Consider the following 14,924-nt stretch of genomic DNA (forward strand, 5'->3'; position numbering starts at 1 on the left):
GCCAGGGCCTAACAAACTTATTTTTAAGGTAAAGCATGTGATATACTTTCTTTGAGACAGCCTTTTTAATCACTGTATTTGCCAGCTACTCTTAGTGTTTAGGCCAAAGTAATTTAAGTAATCCATTGTCTATTTTATCAGACCATGGCAAATGAATTCAATGAAAGGAAACCCTCTATTTCAGAATCTAATGATACAATAGATTATTCTCAGGGTGGAGGTAAGAGAAAAATAGCTAAAGGAAGTTGCAGTTCTAATTACCAAGCAGATTATATTGTTTATGCAATTTCCCGTTAAAGAGAGAAAAACACACTTATATCTTAGTTTTATTTAGCTAAAGACTGGTGGATATTCAATCATTGTTCCTGCTTACTGTTTCTCAAATTTTTCTACTGAATTGTTCCTGACACCATAGAGTAGGGAAAACCCAGAAGGATCTATGACTGGAGCCCTGTAATTGGTTCTGCATCCTATAAAATTGTAATCTCACTTTCTTTTAAATTCATGTGAATTTTGCTCTCCATTAATCAGGCCTCATAAAGCCAGTTCCCCTCTTAAAGATATTAAACTCTAAGTTATAAAAAGAAATTAGACACTAAGAATATTAAGATTTTTGGCCCTGGCCAGTTAGCTCAGTGGATAGAGCATCGGCTTTGGCATATGAATGTCCCGGATTTGATCCCCAGTCATGGTCCACAAGAGAAGCAACCATCTGCTTCTCTCCCCCTCACTCTCCCCCTTCTCTCTTCCCCTCTTGCAGCCAGTGGCTTGAGATTGGTCTTAGCATTGGCCTCAGGAACTGAGGATAGCTCAGTTGGTTCAAGCATCGGCCCCACACGGAGGTTGCCAGGTTGATCCTGGTTGGGGCACATGTGGGAGTCAGTCTCTCTATCTCCCCTCCTCTCACTTAAAAAAAAAAAAAAGAATATTAAGATTTTCTTCATGTCTAAAGCACATTGGTAGAAAATAGTTTATAATATTTGGTTTGGAAACTAATGAGTCTTTGATGATGTTTTTGTTTATCATTGAAATGAGAAAAATAAAGCTAATGTAGATTTTATCTAATTACAAAGTAAAAAATGTCTATGTGTCGTAAGGTTGCCCGCTGCCCTTTATCAAAGAGCTTGCCTTTGTGTGGATTGCAGAAAGGCATACTGAATTTCCCTTAGCACTTCAGCTTGCTCTCCGGAATGGCTCTCTGTAACTGACACTCATCCGCACGGCATGAGGGTTCCCTGTTTCCCTACACCCTTCCCCCACCAACTTATCTGACTTCCATGTTCTGACATCTATTGGGTGGGTGTGAAATGCAATTCTTTTTCATTTGTATTTCTCAGATTATTAATAAAGTTGCACATCCATATACTTGTGTAGCAATTTAGATTTTTTATTCTGCCAATTGCTTATTGATATCCTCTGCCTGGTTATCCATTGAATGTTCTTAATTAAAGGTTAACAAACTACAGCCTGCAGGCCAAACCCTGCTTACCACCTATTTCTGTAAATACGGGTTTATTGTCACCCAGTTGCAGTCATTCATCTATGTATTATCTAGGGCTGCTTTCATCCCACAGCAGCAGAGTTGAGCCATATGGCCCACATAACCTAAAATACTTACCAATTAACTGTTTACAGAACAACCCATGTTCTAAATATCTATCTCATCCATTTTAGATGTTGCAAGTAATTTTTCCCAGTCCATTACCCATCTGAAAATTTTATGAAGTCCTTTGTTGAACAAGGGTGTTTAGTTTGATGTAATCAGATCCATTGATTTCTTAATTCATTTTTTGTGTTTTTTGGGTTTACTAAAAAAGTCCTACCCTATCTGAAAATCATAGTAGTCCACACTTTCTTCTGTTTGCTTTAGCTTGTACTTTCATAGTGAGATCTTTAATTTATAGAATGCAGGGTGGGGCAAAAGTAGGTTTACAATTGTGAGTATGCAAAACTTTATTCTCGTATTAATTATTAATAATTACTATATTTCCCACATGAACAACTGTAAATCTACTGTTGCCCCATTCTGTATATGGTGAGAGGCAGGAAATTCAGGTTCATTTTTCTGTATAAAGTAAACTATCTCCAAAATAGACATGTCATAATTCTTTTTTCTTTATAAGGTTTGTAAACAGAAGTTTACATAAAGTTCATCCCATGGTGCCTGTCATGCCCCAGTTATTATATACTTAAATTCCTTATTTTCTGAATGCAGAGTTATGACATGAATTTCCTGCCATGTCAGCCTACCCTGGTGCTCAATCTTGCCTCCTGTTGGTATGCCTTGTCCCAGTGTCTTCAAGCTGGCTCTGGTTGTCCAGAATATCTCCAGGCCTTGACCCTTTTAAACTTCTCCCAATCAAAATGAACCTAAAGTCATAATATTTAAGATGTTGGCTAAAGACTTGGTTTAAAATAACCTGTGTTCATGGGTGTGTTTATTGATAATAACATAAACATTTAAATCTGGTATCTTTAAAAGATGCACTAAGACAAACCAGTATAGAAGCGAATTCACGGTGGGATGGACTTTGAGGACTAAGTCAGGCAACAGAAAGCTATCTGTGGACAGTCTGGATATTTTCTGTCCAAATATGCTTTTTTAACATTTATTTTCTTTTTTTCTTTTTTTTATACAGGGACAGAGATAGAGTCAGAGAGAGGGATAGATAGGGACAGACAGGAACAGAGAGAGATGAGAAGCATCATCAGTTTTTCGTTTTGACACCTTAGTTGTTCATTGATTGCTTTCTCATATGTGCCTTGACTGTGGGCCTTCAGCAGACTGAGTAACCCCTTGCTCGAGCCAGCGACCTTGGGTCCAAGCTGGTGAGCTTTGCTCAAACCAGATGAGCCCGCACTCAAGCTGGCGACCTCTGGGTCTCGAACCTGGGTCCTTCCGCATCCCAGTCCGACGCTCCATCCACTGCGCCACTGCCTGGTCGGGTTTAACATTTATTTTCATTTGCATTTTTTTTGTTTAGAAAAGGAGTTAAACTTTTTTTTTAATGTGTTGTTTTGTAGATTTTTTTATCATCATCCTTTGCCCATACTTCCCTGCAATACTAATCACCTTCCTACTCCTGTTCATCACCCAGGATTCACAATTTTACAAATGGTTTGCAAACATTTAACCATTTATCTACACCATAACTTCTTCTATACGTCCCTGACTTTCTGACTTTATCCCTAGCATTCTCCTCCCTTTCAACCACTTTGTTTCCATCTTGAATGGCTTCTAATTTTCTTTCTAGGCTTTATGCATCACCAGAAATCTACAGTGGAGGTTAGAACTTTGCAATTTACAGCATGTTCATCTCTCGCGTTCAGGGCACTGCTCTTGTGTGATGCAAATATCTAGGAAAAAGAGGTTGGTAATCAGTTTGGGGAGTACAGAATTGGAAGAGAAGGAGATATAATGTAATTTTGGCCTTTATAGTGAAACAGTTCTTACTAGAAAAGAAATATACTTTTATTGTAAGAAACATGTTAAATCAAAGCAAATTGTCGATGAACTGGTAGGCTGTTTTTTCAACCTGACAATGTTTTACAAGCATTTTTCAATGTTACTTATATTCTAGCGTTATTTTATAGCGATATAATATTGCAATGTTAAATATACCATAATTTAATCAACCCATATTATTTCTAATTTTACAAAATTAAAAACAAATCTATGAGGAATATCCTTATACCTAAATCTTTTTACATATCTATGGGTGTTTCTTTCACTTTTTTTTTTTTTGGTTTAATTCTAGAAACTCTTGAAATAAGCCTGAAATAAAAATTGCTATATTGAAATGTGGACAGAGTTTTATATATCCATAGTGACTTGTGCCCATTTTCTGGTAATTGGGTATGCAAAAAGTGGCATCTCATCTTAACTTGCATTTCCTTGATTATAGAAAAGGTTGAACATTTATAAATGTATTGGCCATTGTCTTCTTTTAGTTTATCTGCATCCTTTGTCCAGATTTTATGGGAGTGATTATTGTCTTATTGCTTTTTATCATATGCTCATCTCTGGCATTTGATTTGTTACATGTGAATATATCATATTAAGACTTTATTAAAATATAATTCTTTTATGTTTTTCTATATCATGGTCTGTCAATCTTTGCCTTATCTTTGCCTTTGATGGTATATTTTCAAAGTCTTTTTTAAGATTTCATAAATACAATTTTATAATAATTTTGTGATTTTATTTTTTCAAACATTCAAATCTTTCATCTACTTGCAATGTATAAATATTTTGATGTTGGTGCACAGTAGGGATATAATCTTTTTTGTTTGTTTAAGATTTTATTTACTAATTTTAGAGATAGGATTCAGAGAGAGAGAGAGAGAGAGAGAGAGAAAATGGGGGAGGAGCAGGAAGCATCAACTTGTAGTAGTTACTTCTCGTATGTGCCTTGACCAGGCAAGCCTGTGGTTTTGAATCTGTGATCTCTGCATTCTAAGTTGGTGCTTTATCCAATGAGCTACCACAGGCCAGACTATAATCTTTTTTTTTCCTAATTTTATTTATTGATGAAAGGGAGAGAGAGAGAGAGAGAGAGGAACATTGAGAGGAACATTGATCTGCTCCTGTTTGTGCCCTGACCAGGGATTGAACCAACAACCTCTGTGCTTCAGGGCAGCGCTCTAACCAAATGAACTATCTGACCAGGGCAAATATCCCACGGCGGGATATAATCTTGTGTTTTTTTATTCCCAAATGATTAACCAGTCATGATATTTTATACTAGCCTGGAAAAGATATAAATTTACATGCATTAGAGAGAATAAATTTAATAAGTAGAATTTCTCTCATTTGATAAATCATTCTTATTTATATGAGGCAATTATACTTTTTCAGTTCAGTAAACAATGTATTGAGACTGTATCTCATGTGTTTTAATTGAATAGAATGCTTAAATTATTTTTTCTTTAAAATGTTTATCGTCCCTGGTTGGTTGGCTCAGTGGTAGAGCATTGACCTGGCGTGTCAATGTCCTGGGTTCAATTCCCGGTCAGGGCAAACAGGAGGGGCGCCTATCTGCTTCTCCACCCCTCCCACTCTCGGTTCTCTCTCTTTCTCTTGCTCTTCCTCTCCTGCAGCCATGGCTCTGTTGGAGCGAATAGACCCCGAGCTCTGAGGATGGCTCTGTGGCCTCGCCTTAGGCGCTTAAATAGCTAGGTTGCCTGAGCAACAGAGCAGCGGCCCCAGATGGGCAGACCATTGCCCCTGTAGGGGGCTTGCCAGGTGGATCCCAGTTGGGGCTCATGCAGCATTTTGTCTGTCTGCCTCTCACTTAATAAAAAAGAAAGAAAGAAAGAATAATAAATAAAAGAAAATCTTAGAGAATATATCTCCCACCTACCTAATCTAAGGGCCCATTTATCTTTCCAAAAAGTTATTTGTTTTCCCATAAGTGCCTTTTCCTTCCCACATTCTAAGAGGTCATTTGTTCTCCTAGAAGGGGCCTGTATCTCCCTATCCCCTACTAAGAGGGTAGATAAGCCCCAAATTCTAACCGCCTCCAGTCACATTTCTTTGTAAACTTCTGTGCTATGTATATAATTCAATATGTTTTTTTCTCTTGCTAATCTGTCTTTTGTTAGTTTAATTTGTAGGCCCCAAATCATTAACCCAAGAGGGTAGAGGAAAGTTATTTCTCTCTGGCAGAATACAGGCTTATGATGTTGAAACTGACTCTTAAATGATTCAGAGAGGGCGTGAGAGAGAGATAGCAAAGCAGATAGGCAAAGTGGTAACAGTCATTGAATTTGGATGAAAGGTATGAAGGAGTTCTTTGTATTCTCCTTGAAGCTTTTGTTTGAAATTAGTTCAAAATAAAATGATTTTTTGAAGAAAAGAACCAGTTTCTGCATCTATTGATCATCTCTACCTTTTAACTTTCTATTTTGTTCTACTTCCTAGTTCCACACCTTTTTATTTCACAACTCCCTATGAGTGGAAACAGGGAGGCTGTTTGAAAGACAGCTGCTTTTTCAGTTTAGGCAAATTATATCTCCATGTCTTCATTTCATCTTTGCAAGGATGATACCTTCAAACTTTGGTATATAAACTGAGATAAGCACATAGTAGGCACTTAATAAATGCTATTCCCTAATGCATATTAACTTGCTTATTTTACATAAGTGGCTTTTTCATACCTCTGAATTCTCCCAATAACCTTAGAAGCAATTATTTCCAGGCCCTAGTTGGGTAGCTTAGCTGGTCAGGACACACACAGGAAGCAACCAATAAATGTACAACTAAGTGGAACAGGTGAATGCTTCTCTCTCTCTCTCTCTCTCTCTCTCTCTCTCTCTCTCTCTCTCTTTTTCTCTTATCTCCCTCTCTCTGTGTCTCTGAAATCAATTTTAAAAAATCATGTTCTCTGCCCTATAGGTTAGGACATTTAATGAAGTTAAATGGCTTGGCTAAGACCACACAGTAGAAATGCAAAGATGAGAATTCAGGTTGTTTTAAGGCAAAATCTTGTGTTCTTTATTTTACACCAAAATTTAGTATCTCTCCTCAAGTGTTTTGTTTTGTTTTTTTGTAATCATGGTAAACTACACATGACAAAATTTACCATTCTAGCCATTTTAAGTACACAGTTTAGTGGCGTTGAGTGTATTCACATTGTCTCATCACCGCCATCCATCTCCAGAACTCTTCATCTTGCATAAGTGAAATTCTATACCCATTACACACTAACTCCACTTTTTTGTTTGAAAAAAAAAAGGTAATGTTTTTAAATCCTGTGTGTTGCTTTACCTCCACAGAGCTTGCAATGTTCAAAAAGATGAACAGGAAACTAACAAAAGAGCCTGACTAGGCGGTGGCACAGTGGATAGAGCGGAAGGACCTAGGTTCGAGACCCTGAGGTCGCCACTTGTCCCCACACCCCCAGTCCCTGACTATTATTCTTTCTATCTCTGTGAGTTTGACTAGTCTAGGCACCTCATATAAGTAGAAGATACGGTTTTTGTCCCTTTTGTAATGTCTTATTTAACTTAGCATAATGTTTTCAAGGTTTATCCTTTTCATAGCATGTGACCTACTCGAGTTCATCTGTGCCCATGACATTCACCTATGACCTTATGAGGCCTGTTTCCTTTCCTGGTTTATAAACTCCTTGAGGGCCACAACACTGCAACCTGCTTATTCTTGTGGCCACCCTCATAGCGTTTAGTTCCTAACACCGCTCAGTGAGCTCTTGTGGATAGACACGGGCCGCTCTAAAGTAGAAAATGGTCCTTTCCATACCTGTCTGTCCCAGTTTCCCTCCTGTTCTCAGCTCCCGGAGACCAGGAGATGGACAAGCACAATTGTTCTCGGTTCTGTTGCAACGGGAGCCAGATGTAACCTCAGAAATGTCCGCGCCTGGCAAACACAGCAGGCATGTGGATTGTAGGCATGTGGAGTTAGCTCCCCACTCTAAAAAATGTGCACGCAGTGTTCTTTGAAGAGAGGAAAAGGGCTTGTCTTTTGGTAAGTGTTTTGTATATTTTTTTGTTCTCTGAGAAAAATAAAAGTGACTCGTCACATGGTAATGAACTTTTCAGATGATTGGTCTCAATCTTTGATGTCTTCTGAGTGCACTGGAAATACATTTATTTTGCATGCTGTTTGATTATTACCTAATTCACGTAAACATTAAAGGCTAAAAGGAGGAGAAATTGAAATGTTTTCGGTCCGAGTCTTGGCTCTGCCGCCCCCCGTTGACTTTCAGAAGGTGAGACGGTCGGTCCCTTCTCACTAGCAGGCCCAGGCCTTCACCTCGATCAAGCCACAGAGTCTCAGAGGCCAGCCCGGCTGTAGAGCCCAGCAGGGAATGTGGGCAAGTCAGGAGCAGCCCCGGGAAATCGGAAGGTCTTCATCTCCTTGTCTGGTAAGAGCTGCTGCTGGATCACTCGCCGCCATTCCTGAAGCAGAACATCCACTGTGTGCCCCAAAGAAGAAGGGCCGTGTTCCAACCGGCCTCAGTCTACTTGGAGCCAGGGTGCCCAGAAGACCTGCAACGGAAGGGAATCACCCGAGTGTTTCTGAGCCGGGGCTGCCGGCACGCTTTGGAGAGATGGTATTAAATAACGTCTCGATCTGAAAAGGAAAGTTTTGGCATATACTAATTGATTTCCTGTTAGTGTGTCTGTAAAAATCCCGTTGGGGAATCTTTTTGAACATTGCAAGCTCTGTGGAGGTAAAGCAACACACAGGACTTAAAAACATTACCTTTATGAGCCTGACTAGGTGGTGGCACAGTGGATAGAGTGGAAGGACCCAGGTTCGAGACCCTGAGGTCACCAGCTTGAGCGTGGGCTCATCTGGTTTGAGCAAAAGCTCACCAGCTTAGACCCAAAGTCGCTGGCTCGAGCAAGGGGTTACTCAGTCTGCTGAAGGCCCGTGGTCAAGGCACATATGATAAAGCAATCAATGAATAACTAAGGTGTCGCAACAAAAAACTAATGATTGATGCCTCTCATCTCTCCGTTCCTGTCTGTCCCTGTCTATTCCTCTTTCTGACTCTCTCTCTCTGTCTCTGTTAAAAAAAAAAATTACCTTTATGAATGCAAAATCAAGCCGGCTTTTATTTTAGCCACCTACTTAAAACCTTAACCTCCTTGTGGTTGCTTTATGTAGTATTTAATATTTCTCATACTGAATTGGGTTTCTTGAAGCTCATTTTCAGTTTTCAAATCAAAACAGGAAATACAGAGAAGGGGCAGCTCTTTCGCATGCTCTTAGAATGTTGGTCATATCACAAGGTTTAGACTGAGGGGCATTCTCCGAAAATATGAGTTGGCATGCACTTTCGGTTGCCTACCCAAAAACCACTCCTCTCTTCCCTTCCAGCAGGGTCTGTCCCGTAGCAGAGGCTAAAAATACCGGACACTCTCTCCCACCCTCCTTGCAGGTAGGGCTGGCCATGTGCCCAGGTCTAGTCAATGAGCCTTTCAGCAGCACTTCTTCTAGAAAGATTTTCCAGCCTGATGAAAGGAAGCTATTCAAGCCTGGCCTGTGGTGGCACAGTGGATAGAATGTCAACCTGGAATGCTGAGGTCGCCGGTTCGAAAACCTGGGCTTGCCCGGTCAAGGCACTAACGACAAGCAAGCAATGAACTAAAGTGAAGCAACTATGAGTTGATACTTCTCGCTCCCCCCCTCCTCTTTCTGTAAAATAAATAAAATCTTAAAGAAAAAAATAAAAGAAGTGATCTAAGAACTTGCTTTCCCACCTCTTCCTTCCTGTCATTTCCTGGGCTCTGGGAGCCAGGAGGCCCACTGCAGCCGTTAAGCAGTAGACAAAAGTGAACGTGCCAAGGCTGGCAGCGAATGGGGATGGAAAGAGTAGCTTCCCGATGACACTGGTTAGCCTGGGACGCCCATCTGCCTCACCTCGTTAGGTAAGACCATACAGCTCCCTGTTTTTACTTGGAGATTATTATTCACAGCTGAAAGCAACTTGACTGCTCTAAGGAGGTTTTAAATACAGTGCAGGAGAAAACTATTTTCTGCCAAATATTTACTAATTTCCCCTCAGCTATTTAGAGGGCAGTTACTGAGCATAAACGTGAGGAAGTCCTTATGACATTGGAGTAAGTGGAGGCTCTCAGGATACAGGCCTGACAGGTGCCCTGGCGACACATTGGGTATTGCAGTGTCAGAAAGAGTTGTTCATCATGTATGAGAAAGACACGCCACAATGGTGAAGATAGGTATTGGTGGAAACTTTGGGCCAAATTTATTGACATGGTTATTAGAATGTAATCAGAAAATAATTGTTTTAAACTTTAAGGGCAAAGATAAGACTGCTGCCTGACCAGGTGGTGGTGCAGTAGATAAAGCATTGACCTGAGACACTGAGGGCCCAGGTCTGAAACCCTGAGGTCACTGGCTTGAGTGCAGAGTCACCGGCTTGAGTGTGGGATCATAGACATGACCCATGGTCAGTGGCTTGAAGCCTAAGGTTGCTGGCTTGAGCAAGGGGTCACTGGCTCAGTTGGAGCCCCCCCCCCATCAAGGCATATGAGAAGCAATCAATGAACAACTAAAAAGTGACACAACTATGAGTTGATGCTTCTCATCTCTCTCCCTTCCTGTCTGTCTCTTTCTCTCTCTCTTGCAGCATGTAAAAAAAAAAAGTTAATACTGCCAATCTTTATTAGTTAAGGTCTTTGCTAATGATTCTAATTCAAATGTGGCATTTATTTTGATTACAGTGAAGGTTTTAAATTGTCCTATTTGAAATGCCATGTGAGTCTTCCAGATTGAAAGTAGAATTCATAAGCAAAGCAGCTTTGAAAATCGTTTGGGTAATACCTTAATAGAACAGAAAAAGCCAAATTTAATGATAAAATAGTTATTCACAGGTAACTACAATATGAACAAAAACATTTTTGCTAGAAAACTGCATTAACGTTGCAGATTTACTGTAATTTATATGGAACTCACACATTTGGTTTACAGATTTAGAACACTATACTTAGCGATTGATGTCCATTTTTGCTTTCCCATTTATTTGCTAAGACACTTTTCTCAAAACATTACAATTTTATTGAAAAAATTAATATGAAACTACCTGTTAAAGTGTGTTAGTGGCCAAGTGCTCCCTCTTTTCCATCTGTCATTCATTTAGGCATAATCAGAGCTTATTAAATAGAATTAAGTATACCATATGTACCACACCAGTTGTTCTCAACTAGGATGATTGTGTCCCCCAGGGGACATTTGGCAATGTCTGGATACACTTTTGATTGTCACAATGGGGGAGGGATCAAGGTGCCACTAGCATCTAGTGGGTAGAGGCCAAGAATGCTACTAATCATCGCACAGTGCACAGGACAGCCCCCCAAAGCAATGATCCAGTGTAAAACGTCAGCAGCACCAGGACTGAGAAACTGGCCTACTACGCCAAGCACCTGGATATTTAGAATATAACACAAATTGGTTCTTTGTTCATTAGAATTCATAGAAAGAAAAGAATAGATCATTATCCTTTTAAAATCATCTCAACAGCTTCTCAGGGGAAGCTTGGCTTCTTATAAACTACAAAATATTAGGTTGAAGTCTAGGTTGTATGCATTGCTTTGTGTTAGGAATTTCTTCCTTTGGTGTTATAATATTTTCTTTCCTGCAAAGATGAAATCTAGATGGAGCTTTCCTTCCTGGAACTCGCTCTTTTAAAAAAATGTTTGCCTAACCAGGCGGTGGCGCAGTGGATAGAGCGTCAGACTGGGATGCGGAAGGTCCAGGTTCGAGACCCCGAGGTCGCCAGCTTAAGCGCGGGCTCATCTGGTTTGAGCAAAAGCTCACCAGCTTGAGCCCAAGGTTGCTGGCTCCAGCAAGGGGTTACTCGGTCTGCTGAAGGCCTGCGGTCAAGGCACATATGAGAAAGCAATCAATGAACAACTAAGGTGTTGCAACACACAACGAAAAACTAATGATTGATGCTTCTCATTTCTCCGTCCCTGTCTATCCCTCTCTCTGACTCTCTCTTTCTCTGTCTCTATAAAATAAATAAATAAAAACTTTTAATTAAAAAAAAATGTTTACCTGGGCTGTCTGGAGGCAAAGGGGTTCAGAAGATGGCTGTCTAAGGTGTGCCACTGTGACATGTTTGAGCTGAATGGAATCAAGACCCTGTGCGCTCAAGAGAAACTCATCTCTCCCTTAACTTAAATTGGGGCTTTACCCGTAATAAGCATTACCATCAAAAGTAACTTTTTTGACAAACTTCTCATTACCAAACATCCGGTCTTTCAACCTTCCTCCCCTTTCAAGTCGCAGGCACCCTACCTCATCCTTAGCACAGAATGTCATATGTACCTCATTTTCCCTTTCTGTCTTTGAACCTCTCATGTATGTGGGTTTCCCTATATGTTCATATGTAATTAAATTTGGTAATTTTTACTTGCTAATCTGTTTGTCTATTTGATTTTTAGTCCAGCCAGAAGAACCCAGAAGGATAGAAGAAAATTTGTTCCTACCCCAGTGGTGAATCTGAACTTTACTGACATTGCAAAGAGTCTCCCCAAGGTGTGGACTCTAGATGTGAGTTTGGTATAAATTACATAACCCTAAGAAAGTCACTTGAAAACTTTTTTGTGCCTTAATATTTTTTTGTCTGTAGAATAGACACTTTACCTAGCTTGTAGAGATAATATAAAAACATTTCAATTGGAAAGAAAGCCACCGTCCAAGTCTTAGAAGGTAAAGAGCACCATGTTCATGTTAACCTCTTTGTTAGTTGTAATTTAAATGTCTTTTTACTTATTTATTTATTTATTTATTTATTTATTTATTTATTTATTCTTAAGTGAAAAGCAGGGAGACAGAGTGACAGGCTCCCGCATGCGCCCCAACAGGATCCACCTGGCAAGCCCTCTACCAGGGTATGACCTGCCCATCTGGGGCCGCTGCTCCATTGCTCAGCAACCAAGCTAGTGCCTGAGGTGAGACCATGGAGCCATCCTCAATGCCTGGGGCCAACTTGCTCCAATAGAGGCATGGTTGCAGGAGGGGAAGAGAGATAGAAGGGAGAAGCAGCTGGTCGCTTTTCCTGTGTACTCTGACTGGGAATCAAACCCAACACATCCATATAATGGGCTTACGCTCTACCACTGAGCCAACCAGCCATTTCTTTCTAATTGAAAATTGGCAAACTTCATTTATGTCTTTTAAAGTCTGACTTGGAACACAGAGAAGAAAGTGTGCATTCTTTTTAAAGAGCTCTAAGGAATATTATTCTGCACTCTATGAGGCTGTTGTAACATGGCCTATAATTTGTCATGATAAGACATGACACATTACAATGTAGATTGATATAACTAGTTTAAAAAGCAACTCATCAGTATTTATTAACTAACTTCAAACATGTCCATGGCCTTTGAGGCATTAATTTCTTTTCTGGGAATTTATCCTAAAGTAATCATCCTAAATATGTACTAGGCTCCCTATAGTGAGGTGATCCTAAAAGTGAATTCCATTGAATAACTGGAAGCCACCTGACTGTCCAACAACTAAAATAGTGGAATGGATAAATTAAACTGACTAATCTACTCAGATTTATGTCCACTGAACAATATTAAATTTTCTTTTACAGAACACATGATAACATGGGAAAATATTTTTGTTAAAATATAGAACAGAATATGAAAGCTTTGTTCACTGCATGGTTATTATAGCTTAAAAAAAGAAATCAAGTAAAATCCTATAAACTAGTAGAATCAAAGCTGTGTACCCAGAAATTCCACTTCTAAGAGATAATCCTCGAGAAATGATTGACTAGAAGGAAATTAGTCACCATGCAAAAAAAGTAGAAACAGTCTTAATGGTTTGCAGTAAAAAAGTAGAAACAACTCAAATGTCCAACACCTCAAATATAGGAACCAGTCAAATTAATTATGATACATCTATGCAACACAAAAATGAAAAGCCAATAAAATTATGTAGAAACAAGTTTATTAATTTGACAGCATATTCAAAATATGCCTTTAAAGTGAAATGCAGGTTAAAAAGTGCATACATTAAAAATTCCTTAAAGGAATAGGATGAGGTAAGAATGTATATTTCCATAAATATATGTCTGAAAAGGTATTCTCTCCAAAGGTAGGTATTTCAATGGTGGGATTATATGTAAGTGTGAATTATCTATACAGGCGGTCCTCAGGTTACGAGGGTCTTGACATAAGACGTTTCAAATTCACAACGCTCACTCCCGTAAAAACTTTAAAAATTGAGACTTGAGTGTTTCAGCTTATGCCATTACGGCCTACATGGTGGACTAATTTGTTTGCATGCGGCAGAAGGATACTTAGTCAAGTGTCATGTGAGTGAGGGAGTTGGCACCCCCCAGTATGCTTACCTACACCATTTTTGGCTTAGTTGTGTTTTTATGTTCTAGATCAGGAGTCCCCAAACTACAGCCAGCGGCCGCATGTGGCCCCCTGAGGCCATTTATCTGGCCCCGCCGCACTTCCGGAAGGGGCACCTCTTTCATTGATGGTCAGTGAGAGGAGCACATTGACCATCTCATTAGCCAAAAGCAGGCCCATAGTTCCCATTGAAATACTGGTCAGGCACATGCGGGAGTCTGTCTGACTGTCTCTCCCCGTTTCCAGCTTCAGAAAAATACACACACACACACACACACACACACACACACAAAGAAATACTGGTCAGTTTGTTGATTTAAATTTACTTGTTCTTTATTTTAAATATTGTATTTGTTCCCGTTTTGTTTTTATACTTTAAAATAAGATATGTTCAGTGTGCATAGGGATTTGTTCATAGTTTTTTTTATAGTCCGGCCCTCCAACGATCTGAGGGACAGTGAACTGGCCCCCTGTGTAAAAAGTTTGGGGACCTCTGTTCTAGATTATGATTTTACAACTGTGTTAGGGTAGGTAAGTGACTTAGGCTTAGGGTGTGTTTCAACTCACACCGAAATTCGGATTACGCCACTGTCGTAGGAATGGAGCTGTCATAAACTGAGGACCCCTGTATTTAACAAGAGACAAAGGAAATACATCAAAATGATAGCAACGACTGCAGAATAGGATGATGGACCTATTTTCTTCTACATTTTATTTCCTCTGTTTTCCTATGTGGAAAATAATATAAACAGAACACTTTAAAATGGAGTCGGAGCTGCCATCCCAGAGGACTGTTCTGCACGTCTCACTCCTCAAGCTTTTGCAATGTTAAAACATTAGAGCAAGGCCCTGGCCGGTTGGCTCAGTGGTAGAGCGTCGGCCTGGCGTGCAGAAGTCACGGGTTCGATTCCCGGCCAGGGCACACAGGAGAAGCGCCCATCTGCTTCTCCACCCCTCCCCCTCTCCTTCCTCTCTGTCTCTCTCTTCCCCTCCCGCAGCCGAGGCTCCATTGGAGCCAAGATGGCCCGGGCGCTGGGGATGGCTCCTCGGCCTCT

Source organism: Saccopteryx leptura, chromosome X (genome assembly GCF_036850995.1).
Source record: "Saccopteryx leptura isolate mSacLep1 chromosome X, mSacLep1_pri_phased_curated, whole genome shotgun sequence".
NCBI classification, from domain to species: Eukaryota; Metazoa; Chordata; class Mammalia; order Chiroptera; family Emballonuridae; genus Saccopteryx; species Saccopteryx leptura.